The sequence below is a fragment of the Bombina bombina genome, chromosome 5 (assembly GCF_027579735.1).
Source record: "Bombina bombina isolate aBomBom1 chromosome 5, aBomBom1.pri, whole genome shotgun sequence".
Taxonomy (NCBI): Eukaryota; Metazoa; Chordata; class Amphibia; order Anura; family Bombinatoridae; genus Bombina; species Bombina bombina.
Window position 1 is genome coordinate 172,061,311 of NC_069503.1, and position 21,704 is coordinate 172,083,014.

Here is a 21,704-nt window from a genome sequence, read left to right on the forward strand (position 1 = left end):
ATATGAGTTGCACTGGGGTGACACTGTGTCCTGGCAGGCAGGCCCTGAAACGCACACATGTGAAGGAAACTGACTGCTATTATTTAACACAGTCAAAAAAGTTTTTTTTTTTTTAAATGTACACTACTGTTACACCTGATATGAGTTGCACTGGGGTGACACTGTGCCCTGGCAGGCAGGCCCTGAAACGCACACGTGTGAAGGAAACTGACTGCTATTATTTAACACAGTCAAAAAAGTGTTGTTTTTTTAAATCTAAACTACTGTTACACCAGATATGAGTTGCACTGGGGTGACACTGTGCCCTGGCAGGCAGGCCCTGAAACGCACACGTGTGAAGGAAACTGACTGCTATTATTTAACACAGTCAAAAAAGTGTTTTTTTTTTTTTAAATCTACACTACTGTTACACCAGATATGAGTTGCACTGGGGTGACACTGTGCCCTGGCAGGCAGGCACTGAAACGCACACGTGTGAAGGAAACTGACTGCTATTATTTAACACAGTCAAAAAAGTGTTTTTTTTTTTAAATCTACACTACTGTTACACCAGATATGAGTTGCACTGGGGTGACACTGTGCCCTGGCAGGCAGGCCCTGAAACGCACACGTGTGAAGAAAACTGACTACTATTATTTAACACAGTCCAAAAAGTGTTTTTTTTTTTTAAATCTACACCACTGTTACACCAGATATGAGTTGCACTGGGGTGACACTGTGCCCTGGCAGGCAGGCAGGCCCTGAAAGGCACACGTGTGAAGGAAACTGACTGCTATTATTTAACACAGTCAAAAAAGTTTTTTTTTTTTTTTTAAATCTACACTACTGTTACACCAGATATGAGTTGCACTGGGGTGACACTGTGCCCTGGCAGGCAGGCAGGCAGGCAGGCACTGAAACGCACACGTGTGAAGGAAACTGACTGCTATTATTTAACACAGTCAAAAAAGTGTTGTTTTTTTTTAAATCTACACTACTGTTACACCAGATATGAGTTGCACTGGGGTGACACTGTGCCCTGGCAGACAGGCACTGAAACGCACACGTGTGAAGGAAACTGACTGCTATTATTTAACACAGTCCAAAAAGTGTTTTTTTTTTTTAAATCTACACTACTGTTACACCAGATATGAGTTGCACTGGGGTGACACTGTGCCCTGGCAGGCAGGCCCTGAAACGCACACGTGTGAAGGAAACTGACTGCTATTATTTAACACAGTCTAAAAAGTGTTGTTTTTTTTAAATCTACACTACTGTTACACCAGATATGAGTGGTGGCACTGGGCAAGTGGGCACAGTATACGCTGTGAGCCTGACACACACGCTGGCAGGCAGGCAACTGCAATTAGATTACACAGGAAAAAAAAAAAAAGCAGACTGATGTTCTAGCCCTAAAAATGGCTTTTTGGGGTGCAGTCCTTACAGCAGAGATCAGATGAGTCCTTTAGGACTGTAGTGGACACTGAATACACTAGCCTAGCTATCGATTTCCCTATTAAATCAGCAGCAGCTACACTGTCCCTCCTCTCACTAAGAATGCAGCTTACAAATGAATCTAAAATCGATGCTGTCCAGGAGGTGGGAGGGTCTGGGAGGGAGTGTCTGCCGCTGATTGGCTGTAATGTGTCTGCTGACTGTGAGGTAAAGGGTCAAAGTTTACCCAATGATGAAGAATAGGGGGCGGATCAAACATCGCATATGTTAGCCCGCCGCAGGAAACGCGAACATACTATGTTCGCCGGGAACTATTTGCTGGCAAACTATTCGCGACATCACTATAGCTGAGAGTGTCTTAAAAATATATATATACTTGAAGACACTCATCCACATATACTATAGCAGATAGCCAAACCAGTACTGAAACATATCAGCAGAGGTAATGGTAGAGGAGTATAATGTTGATCTGTAAAGGGAGGTGGTAGATTAATCCCCACGACCGAATTTACAGAGAGCCTTAGAATAGATTTCCCACAGGTGAAAACATGGCATCATCAGGCAATACTGCCTTCACATCCCTCAGACAAACACTGTACTTTGAGAGGAAATGGGCTTCAAAAATGCTTAGAAGCTCCTTTCACAGAAGAAATCAAGCACGACTTGCTTCACCATCCTTCAACGAAGGCAAAGTTTGTAAAAACTGAGGTATGTGTGAGGTGGGAGGTGTATTTATAGGCATTTTAAGGATTGGGAAACTTTGCCCCCTCCTGGTAGGATTGTAATCCCATACGTCACTAGCTCATGGACTCTTGCCACTTACATAAAGAAACCAGGCTTGGTTACTCTGTTTTTTCTTTATCTTCAGATCTATGTCAGTGAGGATTCTGTCACACTTGTTTGCTGTACCTGCCTTACAGCTGATCCCCAGTTAAGTGCTTTTACCTTCTAGGTGAGAAGGATGCAACACTTAGGAGTTCCTTGTTTTTTAAAAAAAAAAAGAAGAAAAAAAGGTTACTTAGAGAACAAGGTGGGTCCTTATGGGACTGAATATCCCTTTTAAAGGTTGGAGGTTTATTGGGCAGCAGTTCAGGGCACTGCTCTGTCATGTAAAGTTTTTTTTTTTTGGCTATGGGGATTTGTTTGCACAAGTTTACCTTTTATTTAGTTTGGGTAATATTTATTTAAGAAAGTTGTTGGACAGCACCTTAATTTTGAATTTGCACTCATGTGACTGCTCTGTTACTTCCTGAGTGCTGAACAGTTTGTTTCTAGCCGGCTGTTTGGAAGCCGGATTTTCAAGGAGACAGACAGGATTTTCTAGCATTAGATCGTTTTTCCTGCCGATCGCTTCTCTCTGATATTTGCAGATTTCTAGGATCTGCAGTTTGAACAGGATTTATCTACTGGTGTGGATTGGATTCCTGGTTACCGGTTGGGTGAGTCTCTCCAGCATGACTGGGGTGTAGAGGTACCGTTTTTAATAATTTTTTTATCTATGTTTAGAATTTTATTCTAATTTTTTATATTGAAATTACAGTAAAAGGGAAATAAAGGAATATTTTGTTTACTATGGAAGCCGATCCAGGGCTGGTGCTAGGATTTTTGGTCACACAGGCGAGGATAAATTTTGCGCCCACTCAATTACATACCATATACCATTTCTGATTTTTACAAAATGTTAAAAAGATGTACTAAAAACCCTAAAGATAATTATATACACACACTTATATATCTGATGAAGCGCATGTGAGCATGCGCGAAATGCGTCAGTCCTAGCACCCCTTGCACACTGTGATTGTGCTCCATACTTTGTGTTTGAATAAACCCACTTTGGCATAGAGCTCTGGTTCCTCGTTTTTCTCTTGAATTATATATATATATATATATATATATATATATATACACACACATATATATATATATATATATACATACACATACATATATATATAATATATATACATATATATATATATATACACACTATACACATGCATATATATATATATTTTAATATACACACATATATACTATATATACATATATGTATAATATATATATATATATATATACTATATATATATATACACACACACATATATATATATATATAAACATACATACTATATATATATATACATACTATATATATATATATATATATATATATACATACTATATATATATATATATATATATATATATATATATATATACAGTATATATATACATGCTATATATAACAGGGTATGGGTACATATATAAGGACACCTTGCCATCCCACAGCAGGTACTGACACAGCTCGAGTTCCCTAACAACCTGGTACTCACAGAAGGCTGGAGGTGGAGCAGGGTTACATGCGATCATCATCTTCTTGAAGAAGTTGAAGCCCCAATAACTGGACTGTCAGTAGTGTAACAGACAGTGAAAGCCAATGTGCCGCCAGGGATGGAAGAGCGGGATGAGTAGTCAGGGTAACAGAGGGAGAGCCGCGCCTGCGTTGGAGGAGGAGGAGCTTATACCGGCACTGACTGAGGCACCTTAGAGTATTAGAAGTTAGGAACGGTGCTGCTGGGCCCTCGCAAGTGGCGGATCTCCAGGGCCCGGTGGCCACAACAAATGTTTTATGCGACCTTTGGGACCTGGAAGTCCGCCACTGATAAAGTGTAAAAAAAAATGTAAAAACAAATATTTAATTTTTTTTTTTTTCTTGAAAAAAAATAAATCACTGGTCTCCAATTTTGGCTGATTGGAACAGGATTCTATCAGCCAATCGGAATTCAAGGGACGCCATCTTGGATGACGTCATTCAAAGGAACCTTCATTCTTCGTTAGGACTTCGTTTGAAGAGGATGCTCCGCGTCAGCTGGATTGAAGATGGACATTCTGCTCTGGAAGGATGAAGATAGAAGATGCCGCCTGGATGAAGATTTCTACAGTCTGGAGGACCTCTTCTGCCCCGATCGGATGAAGACTTCGAACCCTCTGTAGGACCACTTGTGCCCGGCTGGGTGAAGACGGCTCAAGGTAGGGTGATCTTCAGGGGGTTAGTGTTAGGTTTTTTTAAGGGGGGATTGGGTGGGTTTTAGAGTAGCGGTGTGTGGGTGGTGGGTTTTAATGTTGGGGGGGTATTGTATTTTTTTTTACAGGTAAAAGAGCTGATTACTTTGGGGCAATGCCCTGCAAAAGGCCCTTTTAAGGGCTATTTGTAAATTAGTACAGTATAGGGTAGGGAATTTTTTTTATTTTGGGGGGCTTTTTTTATTTTATTAGGGGGATTAGATTAGGTGTAATTAGTTTAAAATTCTTTTAATTCTTTTTTTCCCCTGTAATTTAGTGGGGGGGGGGTTTCCGTAATTTATTTTATTTTATTTAATTGTATTTAATTGTAGGTAGTTTAGGTAATTAGTTTAATTATAGTGTAGTGTTAGGTGTTAGTGTAACTTAGGTTAGGTTTTATTTTACAGGTAAATTTGTACTTATTTTAGCTAGGTAGTTATTAAATAGTTAATAACTATTTAATAACTATTCTACCTAGTTAAAATAAATACAAAGTTGCCTGTAAAATAAAAATAAACCCTAAGCTAGCTACAACGTAACTATTAGTTATATTGTAGCTAGCTTAGGGTTTATTTTATCGGTAAGTATTTAGTTTTAAATAGGATTAATTTATTTAATTATGTTAAATTAATTTCGTTTAATTTAAATTATATTTAAGTTAGGGGGGTTAGACTTAGGGTTAGACTTAGGTTTAGGGGTTAATAAACTTATTATAGTATCGGCAACGTTGGGGTCGGAAGATTAGGGGTTAATAAATGTAGGTAGGTGGCGGCGACGTTGGGGGGGCAGATTAGGGGTTAATAAAATGTAACTAGTGTTTGCGAGGCGGGAGAGCGGCGGTTTAGGGGTTAATACATTTATTAAAGTGGTGGCGATGTCCGGTCGGCAGATTAGGGGTTAATAATTGTAGGTAGGTGGCGGCGAAGTTGGGGGCAGCAGATTAGGGGTTAATAAATATAATGTAGGTGTCGGCGATGTTGGGGGCAGCAGATTAGGGGTTCATAAGTATAATGTAGGTGGCGGCGGTGTTCGGAGCGGCAGATTAGGGGTTAATAATTATAATGTAGGTGTCAGCGATAGCGGGGCAGCAGATTAGGGGTTAATAAGTGTAAGATTAGGGGTGTTTAGACTCAGGGTTCATGTTAGGGTGTTAGGTGCAGACATAAAATGTATTTCCCCATAGGAAACAATGGGGCTGCGTTAGGAGCTGGACGCTGCTTTTTTGCAGGTGTTAGGTTTTTTTTCAGCCAGCTCAGCCCCATTGTTTCCTATGGGGAAATCATGCACAAGCACGTTTAGCCAGCTTACTGCTACCGTAACGCTGGTATTGAGGTGAGATGTGGAGCTAAATTTTGCTCAACGCTCACTTTTCTGAGGCTAACGCCGGCTTGCAGAAAACTCATAATACCAGCGTTGTCTTAAGGGAGCGGTAAGAAAAAAAGGAACGTTAGCCCCGCAAGCCTTACCGACAAAAACTCGTAATCTAGCCGTCTCTTACTTAATGATATGAAATCCTTTATTCCTTGCCTTCCAGAGCTTTCATATTGGGGATTTTTAAACTGTTTTAATGTAAGCCTTTTCACTTGTTAGACCCAGGTTTGATGGCCCTCTGGGTCTGACAGAATTAAAAAGTATTTCTTGTTATAGACTATAAAGTATTATAGACTCAGATGCTGATCTAAGGATCCAGTATTAACCTTTTAAAAGCCTGCAGGAATCTGTATGTAGGTGAATATTTGTGTGTGTGTGTATATATATATATATATATATATATATATATACAGGTCTTTGTGTCTAGATGTACCTCTACACGTTTGTATGTAGGCATATGTAGCTATATTTATGTGTGTGCATGTGTGTATATGTACATATTTATGTGTATGTGTGTTCCTATACATGTTTTTATGTATGCATGTGTAGGTGAATATATGCGTGTGTGTGTATATATATATATATATATATATACATGTCTAGGTGTATACATGTACCACTTTTTTTCAAAATTAGAGCTAGTTATATTGGAACACTGATATCTTTCAGGAATTCTTGAATATATATGACGTGTATTTTTAGAAGACATCCCAAAGTATTGGTCTAGGCCCATTTTGGTATATTTCATGCCACCATTTCACTGCCAAATGCGATCAAATAAAGAAAATTGTTCACATTTTCATAAATTTTTTCACAAACTTTAGGTTTGTCACTGAAATTATTTACAAACAACTTGTGCAATTATGGCATATATGGTTGTAAATGCTTCTCTAGGATCCCCTTTGTTCAGAAATAGCAGACACATATGGCTTTGGCGTTGCTTTTTGGTAATTAGAAGGCCGCTAAACACCACTGCGCACCACACGCGTATTATGCCCAGCAGTGAAGGGATTAATTAGGGAGCATGGAGGGAGCTTCTAGGGTTAATTTTAGCTTTAGTGTAGTGTAGTAGTCTCTCTTTTTATTTATGCAATTTATGACACTTAGGGAAGTCTCCCTAAGTGTGATGCGGGAATCCAGACGTGGACCCGTTGCTCAGTGTGCCTAGAGGGATATGGCTGCACCTCACTGACGAGGCCCACAATAGGCCGAAACGTACGTCTGGGGTTTTGCTGTTTCTCTCGTTCAAAGAAGGATTGCCTGGTATTTCGGGGCTGGACTGTACTGTGAAGTCAGGATCAGACTGATATGCTTCAGGAAAGTTCTTCTCTGTGAAAGGCACATTTGAGCAAAAAGAGGCTGCTTCTTGGGTGGTAACTAGCCATAGAACAAGCTATTATGCTATTGTTCGTTCTCAGGTTGAGCGCTTCTCTCTTTTTATTTATGCAATTTATGACACTTAGGGAAGTCTCCCTAAGTGTGATGCGGGAATCCAGACGTGGACCCGTTGCTCAGTGTGCCTAGAGGGATATGGCTGCACCTCACTGACGAGGCCCACAATAGGCCGAAACGTACGTCTGGGGTTTTGCTGTTTCTCTCGTTCAAAGAAGGATTGCCTGGTATTTCGGGGCTAGACTGTACTGTGAAGTCAGGATCAGACTGATATGCTTCAGGAAAGTTCTTCTCTGTGAAAGGCACATTTGAGCAAAAAGAGGCTGCTTCTTGGGTGGTAACTAGCCATAGAACAAGCTATTATGCTATTGTTCGTTCTCAGGTTGAGCGCTTCTCTCTTTTTATTTATGCAATTTATGACACTTAGGGAAGTCTCCCTAAGTGTGATGTGGGAATCCAGACGTGGACCCGTTGCTCAGTGTGCCTAGAGGGATATGGCTGCACCTCACTGACGAGGCCCACAATAGGCCGAAACGTACGTCTGGGGTTTTGCTGTTTCTCTCGTTCAAAGAAGGATTGCCTGGTATTTCGGGGCTGGACTGTACTGTGAAGTCAGGATCAGACTGATATGCTTCAGGAAAGTTCTTCTCTGTGAAAGGCACATTTGAGCAAAAAGAGGCTGCTTCTTGGGTGGTAACTAGCCATAGAACAAGCTATTATGCTATTGTTCGTTCTCAGGTTGAGCGCTTCTCTCTTTTTATTTATGCAATTTATGACACTTAGGGAAGTCTCCCTAAGTGTGATGCGGGAATCCAGACGTGGACCCGTTGCTCAGTGTGCCTAGAGGGATATGGCTGCACCTCACTGACGAGGCCCACAATAGGCCGAAACGTACGTCTGGGGTTTTGCTGTTTCTCTCGTTCAAAGAAGGATTGCCTGGTATTTCGGGGCTGGACTGTACTGTGAAGTCAGGATCAGACTGATATGCTTCAGGAAAGTTCTTCTCTGTGAAAGGCACATTTGAGCAAAAAGAGGCTGCTTCTTGGGTGGTAACTAGCCATAGAACAAGCTATTATGCTATTGTTCGTTCTCAGGTTGAGCGCTTCTCTCTTTTTATTTATGCAATTTATGACACTTAGGGAAGTCTCCCTAAGTGTGATGCGGGAATCCAGACGTGGACCCGTTGCTCAGTGTGCCTAGAGGGATATGGCTGCACCTCACTGACGAGGCCCACAATAGGCCGAAACGTACGTCTGGGGTTTTGCTGTTTCTCTCGTTCAAAGAAGGATTTCCTGGTATTTCGGGGCTGGACTGTACTGTGAAGTCAGGATCAGACTGATATGCTTCAGGAAAGTTCTTCTCTGTGAAAGGCACATTTGAGCAAAAAGAGGCTGCTTCTTGGGTGGTAACTAGCCATAGAACAAGCTATTATGCTATTGTTCGTTCTCAGGTTGAGCGCTTCTCTCTTTTTATTTATGCAATTTATGACACTTAGGGAAGTCTCCCTAAGTGTGATGCGGGAATCCAGACGTGGACCCGTTGCTCAGTGTGCCTAGAGGGATATGGCTGCACCTCACTGACGAGGCCCACAATAGGCCGAAACGTACGTCTGGGGTTTTGCTGTTTCTCTCGTTCAAAGAAGGATTTCCTGGTATTTCGGGGCTGGACTGTACTGTGAAGTCAGGATCAGACTGATATGCTTCAGGAAAGTTCTTCTCTGTGAAAGGCACATTTGAGCAAAAAGAGGCTGCTTCTTGGGTGGTAACTAGCCATAGAACAAGCTATTATGCTATTGTTCGTTCTCAGGTTGAGCGCTTCTCTCTTTTTATTTATGCAATTTATGACACTTAGGGAAGTCTCCTTAAGTGTGATGCGGGAATCCAGACGTGGACCCGTTGCTCAGTGTGCCTAGAGGGATATGGCTGCACCTCACTGACGAGGCCCACAATAGGCCGAAACGTACGTCTGGGGTTTTGCTGTTTCTCTCGTTCAAAGAAGGATTGCCTGGTATTTCGGGGCTGGACTGTACTGTGAAGTCAGGATCAGACTGATATGCTTCAGGAAAGTTCTTCTCTGTGAAAGGCACATTTGAGCAAAAAGAGGCTGCTTCTTGGGTGGTAACTAGCCATAGAACAAGCTATTATGCTATTGTTCGTTCTCAGGTTGAGCGCTTCTCTCTTTTTATTTATGCAATTTATGACACTTAGGGAAGTCTCCCTAAGTGTGATGCGGGAATCCAGACGTGGACCCGTTGCTCAGTGTGCCTAGAGGGATATGGCTGCACCTCACTGACGAGGCCCACAATAGGCCGAAACGTACGTCTGGGGTTTTGCTGTTTCTCTCGTTCAAAGAAGGATTGCCTGGTATTTCGGGGCTGGACTGTACTGTGAAGTCAGGATCAGACTGATATGCTTCAGGAAAGTTCTACTCTGTGAAAGGCACATTTGAGCAAAAAGAGGCTGCTTCTTGGGTGGTAACTAGCCATAGAACAAGCTATTATGCTATTGTTCGTTCTCAGGTTGAGCGCTTCTCTCTTTTTATTTATGCAATTTATGACACTTAGGGAAGTCTCCCTAAGTGTGATGCGGGAATCCAGACGTGGACCCGTTGCTCAGTGTGCCTAGAGGGATATGGCTGCACCTCACTGACGAGGCCCACAATAGGCCGAAACGTACGTCTGGGGTTTTGCTGTTTCTCTCGTTCAAAGAAGGATTTCCTGGTATTTCGGGGCTGGACTGTACTGTGAAGTCAGGATCAGACTGATATGCTTCAGGAAAGTTCTTCTCTGTGAAAGGCACATTTGAGCAAAAAGAGGCTGCTTCTTGGGTGGTAACTAGCCATAGAACAAGCTATTATGCTATTGTTTGTTCTCAGGTTGAGCGCTTCTCTCTTTTTATTTATGCAACCCCAAGTATTGATCTAGGCCCATTTTGGTATATTTCATGCCACCATTTCACCGTCAAATGCGATCAAATAAAATAAATTGTTTGCTTTTTCACAAATTTTTCACAAACTTTAGGTTTGTCACTGAAATTATTTACAAACAACTTGTGGAATTATGGCATATATGGTTGTAAATGCTTCTCTGGGATCCCCTTTGTTCAGAAATAGCAGACATATATGGCTTTGGCGTTGCTTTTTGGTAATTAGAAGGCCGCTAAATACCACTGCACACCACACGTGTATTATGCCCAGCAGTGAAGGGGTTAATTAGGGAGCATGTAGGTAGCTTCTAGGGTTAATTTTAGCTTTAGTGTAGTGTAGTAGACAACCCCAAGTATTGATCTAGGCCCATCTTGGTATATTTCATGACACCATTTCACCGCCAAATGCGATCAAATAAAAAAAAAATGTTCACTTTTTCACAATTTTTTTTCACAAACTTTAGGTTTGTCACTGAAATTATTTACAAACAACTTGTGCAATTATGGCATATATGGTTGTAAATGCTTCTCTGGGATCTCCTTTGTTCAGAAATAGCAGACATATAAGCAGACATATATGGCTTTGGCGTTGCTTTTTGGTGATTAGAAGACCGCTAAATACCACTGTGCACCACACGTGTATTATGCCCAGCAGTGAAGGGGTTAATTAGGGAGCTTCTAGGGTTAATTTTAATTTTTAGCTTTAGTGTAGTGTAATAGACAACCCCAAGTATTGATCTAGGCCCATCTTGGTATATTTCATGCCACCATTTCAACGCCAAATGCGATCAAATTAAAAAAATCGTAACATTTTTCACAATTTTAGGTTTCTCACTGAAATTATTTACAAACAGCTTGTGCAATTATGGCACACATGGTTGTAAATGCTTCTCTGGGATCCCCTTTGTTCAGAAATAGCAGACATATATGGCTTTGGAGTTGCTTTTTGGTAATTACAAGGCCGCTAAATACCGCTGCACATTACATATGTATTATGGCTAGCAGTGAAGGGGTTAATTAGGTAGCTTGTAGGGAGCTTGCAGGGTTAATTTTAGCTTTAGTGTAGAGATCAGCCTCCCACCTGACACATCCCATCCCCTGATCCCTCCCAAACAGCTCTCTTTCCTCCCCCACCCCACAATTGTCCCCGCCATCTTAAGTACTGGCAGAAAGTCTGCCAGTACTAAAATAAAAGCTATCTTTTAATATTTTTTATAGCATATTTACATATGCTGCTGTGTAGGATCCCCCATAGCACCCAACCTCCCTGAGCCCCCCCACACCGCTCTCAAATCTTCCCCCTCTCACTGTTTGGTGCCATTTTGGGTACTGGCAGTTGTCTGCCAGTACCCACTTTTCAAACTTTTGTTTATTTTTTATTATATATATATTTTTTTTCTGTAGTGTAGTTGCCCCCCCCTCAATACCCCCCTCCCCCTCTCCCAGATCCCTTTTATAAATAAAAATGTAACCCCCATCACCCGCTCCCACCACAGATCACCACCCGCTCCCACCACAGATCACCACCCACTCCCATCACAACCGGACCATTTAGATCGCGGGGGAGCGTGCGCACATGCACGCACACAAAGCCCCGCCACAGTGCGCGCTCCCGCACGCACCAGGGACTATTCCGGAAGAAGATTCCCAGCAATGGGCCGCCCACCATCCTTCCAGCAGCTGCTCCCACCCACCAACGATCGGTTCCATCGCTGGGCGATGCAGAGAGGGCCACAGAGTGGCCCTCTCTGCATCGGTGTGCCAGAAAAGGTATTGCCATGATGCCTCAATATCGAGGCATCACAGCAATACCTTGAAAGCAGCTGGAAGCTATCAGGTCGTACAGGGTACGTCACTGGTCTTTAAAGACCAGTTTGTGTAAGACGTACCCTGTACGATGCTTGACGTTAAGGGGTTAATGATGTTATTGCTGTTGATTTTCCTTTACTAGGATTGTTGTTACTTTGTGTTTTTTCTCTTTTCAGTGACTCTGTGGCTTTTATGCTCTCCCTTATCTACGGACCAGGTCATCTGTTGTTTCTCCGTTCCTGGGTATCCCTGTTCCATTTTGGTCTAGGATGGATATTTTGGAGTTTGTTTCCTTCATCACTGGTTCCTCTGTCTTATGATCAAAGAAAAGAGGAAGTGCTGGACTTGTTCATTACAGTTTATTAGACTGCTGTGTGCTGATTGGTGCAGTCTTGTTACTATGCTATTGTTATTATTTTTTTCTCTGGATGTTTTCTTTGCTGCTGTTTGGATTCAGTAAAGATTTGATGCAAAATATTCGCCTCCTGTCCTTAATAAAATCAAGAATATTTATTCACCATAGGCTATAATAATCTGAATTTTCATATAACTGCATGTAGACACTACTATAAAGAATAAGATACACAGATACTGATATAAAAATCCAATATAAAATGGTTTAAAAACTTACTTAGAAGTTCTCAGTTTAGCTCTGTTGAAATAGTAGCTGGAAAGCCCACTGCAAGTGGGAAATAAGACACTCCCCTCACTCTCCTTCTTTTGCATATGAAAAGACCCTTTACACAAACAGGAGCAAGCTGGAGTAGGTATCTGTCGGTATTGTCCGAAAACTTTGGGGCTTGGTTAGGAGTCTGAAAATCAGAGCAATGTTATTTAAAAATAAGCAAAACTATATATTTTTTTTAAAAAGAAAACTTTATGGGCTATATAGATAGATATTCTACAAAACATGTATTCAAAGAAAAAAATAGTGTATAATGTCCCTTTAATAAGGTTTTATTATCTATGGCTAAGGATTCCTTATCTGAGCCTTCTTTTTCTCAGGATAATGGTGTTCAGGGGTTGTCTCAGCCTTCTGTTAACATGTCCCTGTCTTTGACAGATTCACATGCAGTGCCCTGCGGTTTCTCTCAGTCAGTCTTTGGGAGTGTTTGCTTGCCTAAAGATTTTTGCTGCACAGTTGACTTCTGCAGTTTCTGCAGCCCTAAGTGCTTTACCTACACCTAGATTTAGAGTTTTGCGTTAGAAGGGGTGCGTTAGCTACGCATGTTTTTTTTCCCCCGCACCTTTTAAAAAACGCTGGTATTTAGAGTTCTCTGAAGGGCTGCGTTAGGCTCCAAAAAGGGAGCTTAGAGCATAATTTACTGCCACTTCAACTCTTAATACCAGCGTTGCTTACGGTAGCGGTAAGCAGCTAAAACGTGCTCGTGCACGATTTCCCCTTAGGAAACAATGGGGCCGTTTGAGCTGAAAAAAAACCTAACACCTGCAAAAAAGCAGCGTTCAGCTCCTAATGCAGCCCCATTGTTTCCTATGGGGAAACACTTCCTAAGTCTGCACCTAACACCCTAACATGTACCCCGAGTCTAAAAACCCCTAACCTTACACTTATTAACCCCTAATCTGCCGCCCCCGCTATCGCTGAACCCTGCATATTATTATTAACCCCTAATCTGCCGCTCCGTACACCGCCCCAACCTACATTATCCCTATGTACCCCTAATCTGCTGCCTCTAACATCGCCGACCCCTATATTACTTTTATTACCCTCTAATCTGCACCCCCCCAACGTCGTCGCTACCTACCTACACTTATTAACCCCTAATCTGCCGACCGGACCTCTCCGCCACTCTAATAAATGTATTAACCCCTAAACCGCCTCACTCCCGCCTCGCAAACACTATAATAAATTTTATTAACCCCTAATCTGCCCTCCCTAACATCGCCGACACCTACCTTCAAGTATTAACCCCTAATCTGGTGACCGGACCTCGCCGCTACTATAATAAATGTATTAACCCCTAAAGCTAAGTCTAACCCTAACACTAACACCCCCCTAAGTTAAATATAATTTTTTTTTTTTTTTTATGTTTTATTGAAGATAATAAAATTGCAATACAAAATCTGGATAAACATTTCCAGTAGCAGAACAGTAGCAAGTATAAACAAGAAATAAACATAGGTTACTCAGAAAACCCATAAGGCATACAATAAACGACACAATCTATTGCTAGGCCAAGGTGAGTTCTACCTGTCATGATCTAGTATTTAACCTGTTTCTCAGGCTGATAAGATGTAGGTAACAAAGAGAGGGTGGACAGGTTATTGTGACCAACTATAAGGCCTCGCTTAGGGGGCTCAAGGATAGCCCCCAAGGTTTCCGATAGATGGGTTTGAAAGTGACTTGGGTTCTAGGAGAGGGTTTACTTGCTCTCTTAGGTTTACATAAATATACATTTAGGGTAGAACATAGAAGTTGAGGGAAGTAGAGAAGTGTAGAGGGGAGAGGGGGAAAAGGGAGGGTGCAGAGTGCTAACACTTAGTCAGTTTGTACAGGTCATTATCGTCTGCTGGGGCGAGGTCCCAAATTAGGCATCGCTAGAAGTTGTGTTGGGCTTCCAGTTAGTATCATTATGTTCCTTCCAATCTGACCAAACCAGTTCAAATAGGTCGGAGTTGTTTAATTTATAAAAAATATCCTTCTCCAATATATATATTTATGCCATGGTGCTACAAACTGTAGCCCAGCTAGAGGGCAAATCCTTTTTCCACGAACAAGCTATAGCATGTTTAATGGTCATGAATAGGTATATGGAGATGTATGCATGGTGTTTGGGTAAGTCGTGGAGGTGCAAGTGTAGGAGGGCTGAGGCAGGTGACCTAGAAAGGGAAATTCCAACACGAGAGAGGGCTGCAAAGCATTGCCGCCATAAAGGCTGAATCGCAGGGCACTCCCACCAGATAGGAAGCGCATTACCTCTATGTCCACATTTCCTCCAACACTCGGGAGACGCACTCTGGAACATTTTTGCTAACCTAGTGGGCACATAGTACAAGTGAGATAGGAGTTTGAAGTATACTTCGTACAGTGTCGTACAGTGGATGGCCTTCCGAGTCAAGGAAAAGGCACGCTCCCACCTTTCAGGCGTGACCCGCATATTTAGTACTGTCTCCCACCTGGCCAGATGGGCTGGTGTTTCTGGGCTTTGCGAGCCGCTTAATAGTGTGTAATGCAGGGTAAGGGGTCTACAAAGCTTGGCCCCTCTGTCCCAGGTGGACTCCCACACGGTTAACGGGCGGGAAAGATTCGGTTTGAAACCCCAACTATTTAAAAAACTCTTAATTCTATGGAACTCAAAGGACAAATAGAGAGATATTTCTGCTCCTTCTCCAATTTGGGAAAGCTGCTTATAAGAATCACGGGAGGTCACAGACCACAAGTCTGACACTAGGTTGACCCCAAATTGTCCCCATTTATTGGGGTGAGAGTCCCGTAGGCCCAAGAGGAGACCCGAAAGTGAAGTGATAGGGGAAGGGTGTGGGGCGATATTAGGATGATGTCTAATTTTGTCCCAGAAATCTAGGCAACCTATAATAACTGGGTTGATTAACTCTAACTCTCTGCGACAGTGCTGAGGGGTCCATATTAGGTCTCGTAAGTTGAGGTAGTGAGGTAAGGAGGCTTGCTCGATTGCTCTCCATTTAGAGTAAGACGATTTGACTCCCCATTGAGACACATGGGTGAGCATGGCTCCCTCATAATATCGGAAAACCAACGGAGAGGCTATACCTCAAGCAGTTCTAGAAAGTTGGAGAAGTTTATGTGCAACTCTGGGAGGTTTGTCCTGCCAGATAAATTTTGTGAAGCCACTCTGGAATTGGAGCAGAAGATATTTGGGAATCTTAATGGTAAGGCAGCGAAACAGGTAGGTGAGTCTAGGGAGGAACGACATTTTCAAGGCCGTAACCCTACCTAGCCAGGATACATGCTGCATGTTCCAGTCTCTCCTCAGAGAGAGAAGTGATGCAAGAAGGGGAAGGTAATTATCTTTGATAATTTGGGAGAAACTACTAGATAGTTTAATTCCTAAATGTAAAACAGAATGATCTGTCCAAGTAAAGTCAAATCTTTTTCTCAGGGAGGCCAATTGTGCACTTGTAAAACCTTGTGTATACACTTTCGTTTTTGACAGGTTCAACTTATAATAAGAATGAGCACCGAAAGAAGTAAGCGTGTCTAATAGTCTAGGAATATTCTGCATGGGCTGAGCCGAGAATAACGTGACATCATCCGCAAAGAGTGCGATTTTGTGCGAGGTGCCAAATAGAGTGACGCCCTGAAACATAGGATCAGCTCTTATTTGTTCCGCCAAGGGCTCGATAGATAGGGCAAATAGCAGCGGAGACAGGGGGCAACCCTGCCTAGTGCCATTTGTAATGGGAAAAGGGGGAGAACGGAAACCCAGACCACCAATCGAAGCTGTGGGAGTTGAATATAGGGCTTTGACAGCACCTATAAAATCACTAGGGAGACAAAAGCGTGCAAGGACCGCCCATAGGTATTGCCATCTAACTCGGTCAAAGGCCTAAATATAATTTTTTGCCAGAATCCGTGAGTAAGCGCTCAATTGTTTGGCAATTCCATTCGCCTCTCTCAATGCCGTGCTATGCTGTGTCTTCACTGCCTCTGCAGCACCGCTCCGTCTCTCCTCTTCAGCGCTCCCCACGGGAGCTGTAGCTAAAACAAAGGTTCCGGTCCGACTGGTGCAGAAAGGGATATGTACAGGGAACTTCACCTTTTTCCCTCAAGAGAACAATTATTAGATCAGCTGAATCCCCGCACACATAAGGGTTATGAAAATAGTGTGAATGTAAATAACGTACCGCCAGTCCAATGGCTTAAAAATAAAAAGCTCCTTTATTTAGAAATACATGTAAAAGGCATACACGCCAGCAAGGTAACAAGGTCAAACGCGTTTCATAGTTGTAACTTCTTCAGTGACCTATAACAACACCTGGAATCTCATCCTTAATAAAGGTATTAACCACTCCCCCATTACAGGTGCAAATCATAGTACAGGTGAATCAGAAAATGAGGGCAATCACATTCAACACATGCAATATATAATTTCTAACAGATAAGCATATTTACATAGTTACAGAGTGTAAAATAAAATGTAGTTTCATTTTAAAGTGAAAGCATTTATTTATTGAAACGTCTTTTATTTAACTGATATCTGGGGCATAACCTTATTTCTATTAGCATATACCAAATTAATAACTGAATCAAAGTCATCCATAATATTAAATACCTAGAGCTACCTTATAATTATATCATATGAACTAAGTACAAATAACCATTTACTAAAAGGTATTACTCTAGTGAAAATGTGATATGACAGATCCTTATGCTTAAGGGCTAAATCATTTTTAATTTTTTAAATGTATATGATTATCACCTTATTGCAGGAAGGAATATTGCTAGATCAGATTCTTAAAAACCTAGAAACTTCCCAATTTTTCCCAATCAATATCATCATCAATACTTTATGGATAAAGTTATTACATATATTTGTGACTAGGTATGAGTAACAAAATATGCACTAAAGACTCCCAAACAAAGGAAGTACATACCAAAATTCATAATGCTTTCTAATATAGTGTAAATGTGTGCATATTTCCCACCCAAGTCTAAGTCCAATTACTCTACATAAAGTTTAATGTCCCAGTCAGAATTTAGTCCCATAGGGACCCTTGTATTTAATTGGAAAATCCAATATACTTCCTTCTGGCTTAGAAGTTTAAGTCTGTTTCCTCCTCTTTTGGGTCTTCTTACATGTTGTATACCCTGGAAACTCAATAAATTTTTGTTCCCATTATGTTCGTTCTTAAAATGTAAGGCAACTGGGGTATCTGAGTCCTCATCTCCAATTGACCTCAGGTGCTCCAAAAATCTCGTTTTTAGAGTTCTGGTCGTTTGACCAACATATTTAATATTGCAAAGTTTGCATGTGAGTAAATATATCACGTACGAGGTGTTACAATTTATGTACTCTTTAATTTTAAAAGACTTTTCATCACCCGTGGACTTGAAGGTATCCCCCAATTGAGCATAAGAACATGATGTACATTTCCTACTTCCACAGTGGAAAAAAACATTTCTTGGTGTAAGCCAATTACCTGTAGTACTTGTAGGTAGCATGGATGGGGAAAGAATGTTAGCCAACGTTCTTGATTTACGTATCACATATTTACACCCTCCCTCAATTATTTTATCCATAGTCTCATCAACTCTAAGAATAGGGAGAGACTTTTTGATAATATGACAGATATCATTATATTCCTTACTATACATTGTTGTGAATACAGGTTTCTGCTGGTAATCAGCTTTTTTCCTAACTTTGCCTTTAATCATGTCTTGTCTAGCCATAGAATCTACTTGTTGTTTAGCCTCTCTCAGATCCTGTAATTTGTATCCTCTTTCCAAAAATCGTTCTGTAGTTTTCACCGAGTGGGCTTCATGGGCCTCTACGGTACTACAATTTCTTTTTGTCCTCATGTATTGGCCTTTTGGTATGGCCTTTATAACATATCTTGGATGGCTAGATTTAGCCATCAAAAGAGTATTGCCTGCACTCTCCTTTCTATACAACTCTACTTCTATACTATGTGTATTAGTGTTAGGTTTAATTAGTACATCAAGGAAGGGCATTTCTTTTCTACTTGTGTTCATAGTGAACCATAGATTCTGTTGGTTATCTGATAGATAATCAAAAAAGTCATTCACCATCGAATCATCACCCTTAAATATGAACACAAGGTCGTCTATATAACGACCGTAATACCTGATGTGTTCTTTAAAGGGATTATCGTCACCAAAGACACGGGACAGCTCCCACCAACCTAAAAGTAGGTTGGCATACGTGGGGGCAAATTTCGCCCCCATAGCTGTCCCTTGTCTTTGGCGATAACAATCCCCCTCAAATAGAAAAAAATTATGTGATAACAAAAATTCAATAGATTTTAAAATGAATTCTCTGAGATTAACATCATAATCAGTAAACATCTCTAGACACGATTGTATTGCCACAATACCCTTATCATGAGGGATGGAGGTATAGAGGGATACAACATCAATGGTGACAATACATTGATCATCCAGCCATTCCACCTGTTCAATCTGTTTAATGAATTCTGTTGTATCCCTAATATAACTCCTAAGGCTCAATACAATGGGTTGCAGTAAAGTGTCAATCATGGCGCTTAGTGGTTCATTTAATGAACCAATGCCTGCCACTATGGGGCGTCTGCCAACCTATTTTTAGGTTGGTGGGAGCTGTCCCGTGTCTTTGGTGACCATAATCCCTTCAAAGAACACATCAGGTATTACGGTCTTTATATAGACGACCTTGTGTTCATATTTAAGGGTGATGATTCGATGGTGAATGACTTTTTTGATTATCTATCAGATAACCAACAGAATCTATGGTTCACTATGAACACAAGTAGAAAAGAAATGCCCTTCCTTGATGTACTAATTAAACCTAACACTAATACACATAGTATAGAAGTAGAGTTGTATAGAAAGGAGAGTGCAGGCAATACTCTTTTGATGGCTAAATCTAGCCATCCAAGACATGTTATAAAGGCCATACCAAAAGGCCAATACATGAGGACAAAAAGAAATTGTAGTACCGTAGAGGCCTATGAAGCCCACTCGGTGAAAACTACAGAACGATTTTTGGAAAGAGGATACAAATTACAGGATCTGAGAGAGGCTAAACAACAAGTAGATTCTATGGCTAGACAAGACATGATTAAAGGCAAAGTTAGGAAAAAAGCTGATTACCAGCAGAAACCTGTATTCACAACAATGTATAGTAAGGAATATAATGATATCTGTCATATTATCAAAAAGTCTCTCCCTATTCTTAGAGTTGATGAGACTATGGATAAAATAATTGAGGGAGGGTGTAAATATGTGACACGTAAATCAAGAACGTTGGCTAACATTCTTTCCCCATCCATGCTACCTACAAGTACTACAGGTAATTGGCTTACACCAAGAAATGTTTTTTTCCACTGTGGAAGTAGGAAATGTACATCATGTTCTTATGCTCAATTGGGGGATACCTTCAAGTCCACGGGTGATGAAAAGTCTTTTAAAATTAAAGAGTACATAAATTGTAACACCTAGTACGTGATATATTTACTCACGTGCAAACTTTGCAATATTAAATATGTTGGTCAAACGACCAGAACTCTCAAAACGAGATTTTTGGAGCACCTGAGGTCAATTGGAGATGAGGACTCAGATACCCCAGTTGCCTAACATTTTAAGAACGAACATAATGGGAACAAAAATTTATTGAGTTTCCAGGGTATACAACATGTAAGAAGACCCAAAAGAGGAGGAAACAGACTTAAACTTCTAAGCCAGAAGGAAGTATATTGGATTTTCCAATTAAATACAAGGGTCCCTATGGGACTAAATTCTGACTGGGACATTAAACTTTATGTAGAGTAATTGGACTTAGACTTGGGTGGGAAATATGCATGCATTTACACTATATTAGAAAGCATTATGAATTTTGGTATGTACTTCCTTTGTTTGGGAGTCTTTAGTGCATATTTTGTTACTCATACCTAGTCACAAATATATGTAATAACTTTATCCATAAAGTATTGATGATGATATTGATTGGGAAAAATTGGGAAGTTTCTAGGTTTTTAAGAATCTGATCTAGCAATATTCCTTCCTGCAATAAGGTGATAATCATATACATTTCAAAAATTAAAAATTATTTAGCCCTTAAGCATGAGGATCTGTCATATCACATTTTCACTAGAGTAATACCTTTTAGTAAATGGTTATTTGTACTTAGTTCATATGATATAATTATAAGGTAGCTCTAGGTATTTAATATTATGGATGACTTTGATTCAGTTATTAATTTGGTATATGCTAATAGAAATAAGGTTATGCCCCAGATATCAGTTAAATAAAAGACGTTTCAATAAATAAATGCTTTCACTTTAAAATGAAACTACATTTTATTTTACACTCTGTAACTATGTAAATATGCTTATCTGTTAGAAATTATATATTGCATGTGTTGAATGTGATTGCCCTCCTTTTCTGATTCACCTGTACTATGATTTGCACCTGTAATGGGGGAGTGGTTAATACCTTTATTAAGGATGAGATTCCAGGTGTTGTTATAGGTCACTGAAGAAGTTACAACTATGAAACGCGTTTGACCTTGTTACCTTGCTGGCGTGTATGCCTTTTACGTGTATTTCTAAATAAAGGAGCTTTTTATTTTTAAGCCATTGGACTGGCGGTACATTATTTACATTCACCCTATTTTCATAAACCTTATGTGTGCGGGGATTCAGCTGATCTAAATATAATTTTTATCTAACGAAATAAATAAACTCTTATTAAATAAATTAATCCTATTTAAAGCTAAATACTTACCTATAAAATAAACCCTAAACTAGCTACAATCTAACGAATAATTATATTGTAGCTATTTTAGGATTTATATTTATTTTACAGGCAACTTTGCATTTATTTTAACTAGGTACAATAGCTATTAAATAGTTAATAACTATTTAATAGCTACCTAGTTAAAATAATTACAAAATTACCTGTAAAATAAATCCTAACCTAAGTTACAATTAAACCTAACACTACACTATCAATAAATTAATAAACTAAACTATCTACAATTATCTACAATTAAA

General features: G+C 40.4%; 1 long non-coding RNA gene across 2 annotated transcripts in view; it reads right to left on the minus strand.

Moving 5' to 3' along the window:
• Nucleotides 1-21,704, minus strand: part of LOC128659269 (uncharacterized) — a 73,362-nt gene that overhangs the window by 21,876 nt on the left and 29,782 nt on the right. For both annotated transcript variants that reach the window (XR_008402322.1, XR_008402323.1), the window contains exon 3: nucleotides 12,625-12,805. This is a non-coding gene — a long non-coding RNA (uncharacterized LOC128659269). The remainder of the gene's footprint in view (nucleotides 1-12,624; nucleotides 12,806-21,704) is intronic.